The 9,941-nt window shown below is 50.3% G+C and overlaps 1 long non-coding RNA gene across 1 annotated transcript in view; it reads left to right on the top strand.

The window, feature by feature from the left end:
* LOC108281479 overlaps nt 1-1,284 on the top strand; it is a 14,111-nt gene extending 12,827 nt beyond the window's left edge. Inside the window, exon 2 of the long non-coding RNA XR_001816016.2 lies at nt 877-1,284. This is a non-coding gene — a long non-coding RNA (uncharacterized LOC108281479). The remainder of the gene's footprint in view (nt 1-876) is intronic.
* The last annotated feature ends 8,657 nt before the right edge of the window (nt 1,285-9,941 follow it).

Here is a 9,941-nt window from a genome sequence, read left to right as displayed (position 1 = left end):
GCTCTTATTGCCAGGCTGGAGTGCAATGGCATGATCTCGGCTCACCGCAACCTCTGCCTCCCAGGTTCAAGCGATTCTCCTGCCTCAGCCTCCCAAGTAGCTGGGATTATAGGCATGTGCCACCACGCCCAACTAATTCTGTAATGGGGTTTCTCCATGTGGGTCAGGCTGGTCTCGAACTCCCAACCTCAGGTGATCCCCCCACCTCAGCCTCCCAAAGTGCCGGGATTACAGAGGTGAGCCACCGCATCCGGCCTCCACTCCATATTCCTAGTGGGCTGGAGGTGAGAAGGATTTGGTGGGGAGGGCAGAAAAAGGGTGGTGTGTTTGTGTGTCTGTGTGTGTGTGTGTGTGTGTGTGTGTGTTTTCTCACAAACTCGGTCAAGTTTGGGGTTCCAAGGGGGCTCTCAGTTCCCCCATGGCTCTAGGGAAGGAAAAATAGAAAGCAGTATAGGTGTTCAAACTGGTCACAGAAGACAGCTCCCCAAGGCAGTTCCTATCACAGCCAGCTGATGTCACCAACCGGGGCAGGGGAAGAGATGGAGGAAAGAAACAATGGAAGAGACAAAGAGGAAGGAAGGAGGGACAACAGAGTAAAAGTGAAGATAAGATAAAAGGCCAAGGACACAGGGTGAGAGGAAAGAAAAGGGTAGAGGAAAGTGAGAGGAAGGAGAATTCGAAGCCATAGGCTTTTGCCCACCTCCCTTCTCCCATCCCTAAGCCACGGAAGAGAGCTTCTCGCCCCTTTCTGTATCCAGAGGGTATGGAGACCCTCACTCTCCGACCTCGGTGCTGTCTCCAGGGCCCAGAGGGGCAAACTGGGGAGAGGAGGGAAGACTTGTAAACATGAGTGCAATTTTCCTCTGGTTTCCCCAGGAGTTGCCCGTTCCGTTTCCTGGGGCCATTCCTCTCCAGGCAGCCCTGGGGAGTTCCCGCCCCACCGACCCCAGCCAGGCTTCAGCGGCCCCCTCTCCTCCATCTCGCCATCTCTCCGAGGGGCTCGCGTCTCCCTGATGCGCTCTGGTGTCTGTCTGAGCCATCCATCAAGGGTGGCAGGCTGGGGGAAACATGAAAAAGAGCCTATTTAGCTATTAACATCCCCTCCCGCTTTGTTGTCTCTCTCCTCCCCACTCCCCTACCAGCCCCTCACCCAACCCCTCCCTTTTCCCCTTTTGCAGGAGACAAAACCAGACTGACAAGCTGAAGACTCAAACATTAATCAAACTGCGCTCCGGAACAACCTTTCCCTCGCATTAATAAATACATTTGCGGCCCCTCATTGGACAGTTGGCCTAATTTGTTTCTTTTTCGCGGGGTGGGGGGAGCAGCCGCGCCCGCGCCCCCGGTCTCCCAGCAGCCCCGTGCAAAGCAGATGTTCCGCCGCGGACGCCGAGCAGCGCTGAGCCGCGCGCCCCGGAGGCCGCGGTTGCCATGGCGACGGCGGGGCGGCCTGCTGTCGCGGAGCACGCTGTCTCGCCCGCTCAGTGATTACCTCCATCTCCGCAGTGTTCGCCATACGGCCTGGATTCTAATCAGATCCCCTCCCCGCTCCCTCCTCCGTCCAGCCCACCACCCCTTCAGCTCCCACAGCCCTGGGACTCATTAAGAACTGCCCGTGCATCCCTGACGATGCCCAGGAAGGCAGAGTTGGGGAGAGATACCCCTCACTCAGCCTGTGTTAGGAAGGCCCCAGTGCGACTCTCAAGAGGTTCTGTTTCCCCAGGCCATCTCTGGTGACACTGGACCTGGGGAATCCAGCTCTCAGCACTGTCCCCTGAAGATTCCTCCTCCTCCCCCTTGGTATGTTGAGGCAGGTCACCTGAGGTCCCCAAGAGAGGTAAGGCAGGCAACTATAGTTCCCCTTCCATCTGGACAAGACTCTTCCATTCCCGTTCTGTAAGTGCTGGGAATGATTTCATCTGCGCAGACTGGAGATGGGCAGGGTATCTGGAACCATCAGAGCTGAATCAGCCTAAGCCATGCTTCTTGTGCTAAACGCAGTGGCTTCTCAGACTAAAGGCAGGAGTGGAGAAGCACAGCTCTGGTACTCCAGCCACTAAGGACCGGCAGGAGTTAGGCCCATGGTTATTTGACCCTCTCTGCACCACCACACACTATGCTTTCCACGCTTCCAGGCTGAGGGTGGCTTCGTATAGGTGGTTTCAGATGTACTCCCCGCTGGCAGCCTTGCAAGGGATGCACTGCGAACCCTCTCCAGGCTTCGGAATGAACAGGGGCAGCGTGATGCCTCAGGGACTTGGGGTACCTGACTGTCTTTCTGTCAGGGGAGGAGGGTCCTTTCCCTGAGCCTCTGAGGCTTCATTATAAGATCCCAAGCATAAATCCCCTTTCCAAACATCCTTGACTTTAGGAGAAACCGGGTAATAAGAGAAGCCACAGGCAAAAAAGCACAGAGGGGTTGGGAGTGAGACCAGCAGAGAAAAAGGGCAGATTTGGGACAGGTGGATGAGATTCTGGGTTCAGATTCCACCTTCCAGCCTAAATCACAAGATGGGAAGCCCGAGGTGGTTGGAGCAAAAAATAATTTTGCTCATGGGGAGGAACCCTTTAGAGTGATGAAAAGTAGAAACACACATGTTCCAGAAGTGTTATCAATGCCAGGGAAACTTGCCTAAACACTCCCACAACATCCCAAATGCCTGCCTCCCCACAATGGTCGCCAGAAAGTTCTGAGCCATATTATCGAATGAGAAGAAATGCCAGGCTGAGCTCTCTCTCTGAGGCTGCTAAGAATCCTCACGAGGATTAGAGCTGCAAGAGCCTTTAGAGATCTAGACCAATTCTTCATTTTACGGATGAGAAAACTGAAACCCAGAGAGGAATGACCACTGGCCAAGATCCCACAGCTAGAAATAGTGGAACCAGGTTTCTCTTTCTGCGATAGTGGCCGCTGTTCTGCCCTCCTTCCTCTCTCAGAGGCAACCAGCTCGGAAAGTCGGGTTTCCAGGAGGCACAGACAGAATCCCAAAAATCTCAGGCCTTTCCCAGCCTCTAGTCACCCTGTCTCCTGAAGGCCTGTCACCTGAAGGCAGCTCCACTAGAGTGACAGCTCCTGTTGGCCCTGACTGGCCCAGGGCCTCTGTGGGGGGGAATGGGGGATGGTGGGTTGGGAGGGAACTTTTGTGGGGCCTCCTTCAGTCGATTGTCTGCAGCTCTGTCTTTGTCTGTCACTCAGAAGGGAACTGCTGAGGGAAGAGGTCAGGCTGGTCGGGAGAAAGAATCCCTGTCAGAGAGGGATTGGGAAGAAGGCAGGCAAAGGGACCGAAGCTTCTTCAACCTCCTCATCCTCCCTCACCCCAACTCCTGGGCTGTCTCCCCTAGGGAATTCCAGGCTTTGCTCATTTTAGGACCAGGGCAGCAACTGCACACAAAGACCCTTCTCTTCTGTGTGAAATCCTGGCTTCCCATTGGAGAGCTACTCACTTACCATGCTCTGTCTGCAAGAAGAGGCTGCCAAGGGGTCTAACTCAAACCTACAAAGCAGGGGGTACCAATCCATTCCCCTTCCACCCAACCACCACCCGACTCCACCCCTGTGCTTGCCTTTGTCCCTGCTCCCGCCTGCCACATCAGATTCCCCAGGCTCCTGACCCTCCATGCAGTTTCAATCAGATCCATCCCTTGAGAGCCCGGTTTCCAGGCTGCCCCAGCTTCCACTGTACACTATCCCATCTCCCCAGATTGTGCTGTTTCCAGCCTCCCCTTGTTCTCCCTGCACACGAATCTACCTCCCCAGATTCAACTGTTTTCAGGCTACTCCCTCTGTCTGCCCCCCTGTACACGACTGTCTCCCCAGATCCTGCTGTTTCCAGGTTCCCCCATATTTCCTCAGTACACAAATTGGCCTCTGTGGGTTCGGCAGTTTCCAGAGCCCCCCTTCTCTCTCACTAGGCAGTTCCATCTCCCCAGATTCAGCTGTTTTTAGGCTCCCCTCATTTGCCCTGTACACAGACACCTCTCCCAGGTTCTGCTGTTTCTAGGCTTCCCCATTTCCCTTGTACACGCATCAGTTTCTAGCTTATGTTGATCCCAGCTGCCTAAGGGATTCAGCAGGTTTAGGGAAAGTGGAAGGAAGAAGAGAGTCAGAAAGAGGAGGAGAAAAAAGATTTTCACCAGGGACTCTCCGGATTTCTTGTGACCCAAAGCCCTAAGCAGCTTGCCTAAGGCAGCCTCTGGGCCTCTGTGTCTACAAATAGGTCCCTTAAGGCGATCTGCCCTGGGACACCCCAATCCCCTCCTGCTGCTTCCCAGGATCCAAGCTTTAAGTTGGACGTCCTCTGGAGGGCCCCCGTCTTGGAAGTGGGATAGGCAAGAGCCTTCCCAAGCGGGAATTTCCCTTGTCTATCCTCTGCTATCTCCTTCTTGCCTTCCCAGCCCCAACCCTGCTTTTTTCTTTTTCTTTTTCTTTTTTTTTTGACATGGAGTTTTGCTCTGTCACTCAGGCTGGAGTGCAGTGGTGCAATCTCCACTCACTGCAATCTCTGCCTCCTGGGTTCAACTGATTCTCCTGCCTCAGCCTCCCAAATAGCTGGGACTACAGACGGGTGCAACCACACCTGTCTAATTTTGTATTTTTAGTAGAGACGAGATTTCACTATGTTGGCCAGGCTGGTCTTGAACTTCTGACCTCAGGTGATCCGCCCACCGTGGCCTCCCAAAATGCTGGGATTACAGGTGTGAGCCACTGTGCCCGGCCCCCATCTGTCTCTTTCTCATCTGTTACACCTTAGCTCTTCTCAATTTATCCACATGGAATTAATTTTTTATTTTGCTTTCTTTTTTAAAAAATTTTTTATTTGAGACAGAGTCACACTCTGTTACCCAGTCTGGAGTGCAAATGGTGCAATCTCAGCTCACTGCAACCTCCATCTCCTGGGTTCAAGTGATTCTCCTGCCTCAGCCTCCCATATCCACATAGAATTTAAAGGAAACTCCAAATGCACTCCCAGAACTAAAGGGAGTAGAGAACAAAAGACTCACACTTTTTTTTTTTTTTTTTTTTTTTTTCAGGATGAAGTAGTATCAATCTCAGACCCTGAAAACTCTGCCTCTGGACTAGCTTCCTGGCATGCTTCTCTAGCCTTTGTAAACAATTGTTTTATTTGCAGACTCCCCGCATCCCAATCCTTCTTGGGGCTGAAGGTGGGAGGTTATGGGCAGTGTTCTGCAAGGTATTTGAGGCTTCTTAGCTTTTCTGATTCGTTTAGATACTGCCTCTAAAGTTTCCACTGGAATCTGGGGAAATGGTCTGATCCCTCATCTCCTTCCTCCATTCACAGCTGCCTACCCATTAGCCTAATCCCAGGCATTTGTCAGTCATGATGCTCCATCTTACTGACCCCAGCAAACTTTCTGGTTTTGCTAAGAAATAAATAGAAAGGGCAGGCCCACTGGGTCCAGGATGATGATGCCCTACAAGAAGGAGACCTTTTTTCAAAATGAAATCCATACCTGAGTTCAGGCCGCTTCTGCTTCTGCTCCCAGGACCAGAGAGCAATCTTAATCACCTGACAAGTGGGAATGACAATGCCTGCCTCCTTCACTGAGATAGAGGTACAAAAAAAATTACATGTGTGGAAGAAATATAATACTTTTACAGATCTTGACAAATGTGAGTTTACATAAATCCTATTAAAAGAACATTGTGCAAGAAGCTTTTCTGTATCTTGTATATAAATTATCCTCTCTCAGAAAAGAAGTGCAGCTGATGGAACTCAGTTATTAATTTTGTTATTTAAAAAACACACGTGGCTGGATACAGTGGCTCACACCTATAATCCCAGCACTTTGAAAGGCGGAGGTGGGGAGATGACGAGGTCAGGAGTTTGAGACTAGCCTGGCCAACATGGTGAAACCCTGTCTCTACTAAAAAGACCAAAATCAGCTGGGCGTGATGGCGCATACCTCTAGTCCCAGCTATTTGGGAGATTGAAGCATAAGAATCACTTGAACCCAGGAGGCAGAGGCAACAGTGAGCCGGGATGGCGCCACTTACTCCAGCCTGGGTGACAGAGCAAGATTCTGTCTCTAAATAAATAAATAAATAAAGTGAAAATTAAAAAACACTATTGGAGCCAGCCATGGTGGCTCACAGCAGTTTTGGAGGGCAAGGTGGGCAGATTGTGCTGAGGAGTTGAAGACCAGCCTGGGCAACGTGGTGAAACTCCATCTCTACTAAAAATACAAAAATTAGCCAGGCATGATGGCACATGCCTGTGGTCCCAGCTACTCAGGAGGCTGAAGTAGGAGGATTGCTTGAGCCTGGGAGTTGGAGGTTGCAGTGAGCCCGATCATGCCACTGCACTCTAGGCTGGGTAACAGGGTAAGACCCTGTCTCAAATAAATAAATAAATAATACTGTTGGAGTCTGTGTACCTAGAAACTACACAAAATACCTATACATTGTAGTCCAACTGAAGTGCAGACAGTGGATAAATTTATTAAAATTAAAAATGGGCATAAAGTATGTAAATTATACCTCAGTAAAACTAATTAAAAGCATGCAAAGGGCCAGGCACCGTGGCTCACACCTGTAATCCCAGCACTGTAGAGGGAGGTGGATCACCTAAGGCCAGGAGCTCAAGACCAGCCTGGCCAACATGGTAAAACCCTGTCTCTACTAAAAATACAAAAATTAGCCAGACATGTGGCAGGTGCCTCTAATCGCAGCTACTCAGGAAGATGAGGCAGGAGAATTGCTTGAACCCGGAGGCAGAGGTTACAGTGCACAGATATCATGCCACTGCACTCCAGCCTGGGCAACGAGAGCGAAACTCGGTCCCAAAAAAAAAAAAAAAAAAAAAAAGCATGCAAAGAAGGTTGAGCTCCTATAATCCCAGCACTTTGGAAGGCCTAGGCAAGTGCATCACTTGCAGTCAGGAGTTTGAGACCAACTTGGCCAACATTGTGAAACCTTGTCTCCACTAAAAATACAAAAATTAGCCGGGCATGGTGGCACATGCCCATAATCCCGGCTACTCAGGAGGCTGAGGCACAAGAATCGCTTGAACCTGGCAGGCAGAAGTTGCAATGGGTAGAGACTGGGCCACTGTACTCCAGCCTGGGTGATAGAGTGAGACTCCATCTTAGAAAAAAAAAAAAAAAAAAAACATGCAAAGAAAAATGTGCATGGGAGACCCGGCACGGTGGCTCATGACTATAATCCCAGCACTTTAGGAGGCCGAGGCAGGCAGATCACAAGGTCAGGAGTAGACCAGCCTGGGCAACAAGATGAAACCCCATCTCTACTAAAAATACAAAAATTAGCTGGGCATGGTGATGTGTGCCTGTAATCCTAACTACTCGGGAGGCTGAGGCAGGAGAATTGCTTGTACCTAGGAGGTAGAGGTTGCAGTAAGCTGAGACTGCACCTTTGTACCACCAACAGAGCAAGACTCCATCTCAATAAATAAATAAATAAGAGGAAAAAAGGAAAAAGAAAAATGTGTATTGGGGTTTTGAGTCAAAGAGCCCTACTATTTTTTTCTAACTGCCTGGGAATGTGCTCTTTGTCAAGGGAATTCTATTTATAAACGTTATCTTCTCATGCTCTGCAGAAAACATGGGGCAGAAAGAGGTGAGAGGGTTCCAGGAAACTCTCATCCTTGTCTCAGCTCTGTCCCTTGTTAGCTGTGTGACATTGGGTAAGTCACCCTTTGAGCTTCACTTTTCTTTTTATTTATTTATTTATTTATTTTGAGACGGAGTTTCACTCTTGTTACCCAGGCTGGAGTGCAATGTCGCGATCTCGGCTCGCCGCAACCTCCACCTCCTGGGTTCAGGCAATTCTCCTGCCTTGGCCTCCTCAGTAGCTGGGATTACAGGCACGTGCCACCATGCCCAGCTAATGTTTTTGTATTTTTAGTAGAGACGGGGTTTCACCATGTTGACCAGGATGGTCTCGATCTCTTGACCTCGTGATCCACCCGCCTTGGCCTCCCAAAGTGCTGGGATTACAGGCTTGAGCCACCGCGCCCGGCCCGAGCTTCACTTTTCTAATCTGAAGACCTCTAGCTTGCTCTCCCAGAACGACCCACCTTTTAATTTTCTACCTTCGAGTATAAACTTCAATCGGTGTCCAAGCCTCTCAGCCCCCTTCCCCAACCTCCCAGCTACCTTGGGGAGTGGGGCAAAATCTCCAGAGTTGGAAGAAAAGGTCTGTATTTGTTTTTTGTTTGTTTGTTTGAGACAAAGTCTCACTCCATCACCCAGGCTGGAGTGCAGCGGGGCAATCTCGGCTCACTGCAACCTCCATCTCCTGGGTTCACGCAATTCTCCTGCCTCACTCTCCCGAGTAGGTGGGATTACATGTGCATGCCCCCACATCCAGCTAATTTTTGTATTTTTATTGGAGACGGAGTTTCACCATGTTGGCTAGGTGGGCCTCAAACTCCTGACCTCAAGTGATATGCCCACCTCGGCTTCCAAAGTGCTGGGATTACAGGAGTGAGTCACCATGCCCAGCCAGGTCTGTATTTCTTGACAGTGTTTCTTGATCAGAGGCCCAGTTTTCTCAGGACAATTGCTGTCCCTGGTTCCCAGGGTCTCTCACCTTCATGTTCTCCCCAAGGTGCTCACAGCTCTGATATGGGAACCCCCAAGGTTCTCCTTTGTGGTCGAGGGGGTATCTAGGAATGGATTGCAATGCTTGGCACTGTGCGGTAACTCCTGCCCAATAGGGAGTAGAGATCCCTCTAGGTCTGGTTCCTGCAAGCCTTTTCGTAGCCCTGTCACTGATCCCAGCCAGGCTAAGAATGAAAGAGGGGCTTGTGTTACAGCACCATCTTCTGGGGAAACCTGTGAGAGCTACTTTTTCTTGCCATCCGAGAACACTGAGATTTTGGGGGACTTTTGGTCCCAGAAGTTTTTATCCTATCTGTTTCCCCAGGATAAGATAATTCTGGACTTTTCCAGCCATCTCTTAGGAGGGGATGTTCCAAGAGCCCTCCAACCTTCCAAACACAAGGCTGCTAGGGATGGTAAGCAGCTGAGACCAGTCTTCCAACCATTACCCGGAACCTGAGTCCTCACCTATTTGCCCTATATATAGCCCAGAACACTCTGTCACTCACTAAGAAGCTGCTGTCTGGAAGCAGGGATATAGCCTCATGACTTCCAGAGTTTTCTTGTATCCTTAAGTTTGTTTGTTTGTTTGTTTGTTTGTTTTAGATGAGGGCTCACTGACAGCCATGAGAATAAAACACACATCTTCAATATGTTAAAAATCAGGTGTCGGGGCCGGGCGAGGTGGCTCACACCTGTAATCCCAGCACTTTGGGAGGCCGAGGTGGGCGGATTGCCTGACCTCAGGAGTTTAAGACCAGCCTAGGGAACACAGTGAAAACCTGTCTCTACTAAAAAAAAAAAAAAATTAGCCGGACATGGTGGTATGAGCCTGCAGTCCCAGCTTCTTGAGAGGTTCAAGCAGGAGAATTGCTTGAACCCAGGAGGCAGAGGTTGCGGTGAACCGACATCATGCCACTGCACTCCAGCCTGGCAACAGAGCGAGACTCCCACTTAACAACAACAACAAAAAAATCAGGTGTCTGGACTGGGTGTGACAGCTCATGCCTGTAATTCCAGCACTTTGGGAGGCTGATATAGGTGGATCACTTGAGCCCAGGAGTTCAAGACCAGCCTGGGAAATGTGGCAAAATCCTGTCTCTACAAAAAAAACAAAAAATTAGCCAGGCGTGGTGGCATGTGCCTGAAGTCCCAGCTACCTGGGAGGTTGAGGCTACAGTGAGGCTGTGATCATGCCACTATACTCCATGATAGAGCAAAATTCTGTCCCTGGGGGGGAAAAAAAGGCCAGGCCTGTAATCCCAGCACTTTGGGAGGCTGTGGCAGGAGGATCACTTGAGCCCAGGAGTTTGAGACCAGCCTGGACAACAAAGTGAGACCCCTATCTCCCTACCAAA

Source organism: Cebus imitator, unplaced genomic scaffold (assembly GCF_001604975.1).
Source record: "Cebus imitator isolate Cc_AM_T3 unplaced genomic scaffold, Cebus_imitator-1.0 Scaffold228, whole genome shotgun sequence".
NCBI classification, from domain to species: domain Eukaryota; kingdom Metazoa; phylum Chordata; class Mammalia; order Primates; family Cebidae; genus Cebus; species Cebus imitator.
This window is presented reverse-complemented; position numbering and strand designations above follow the sequence as displayed.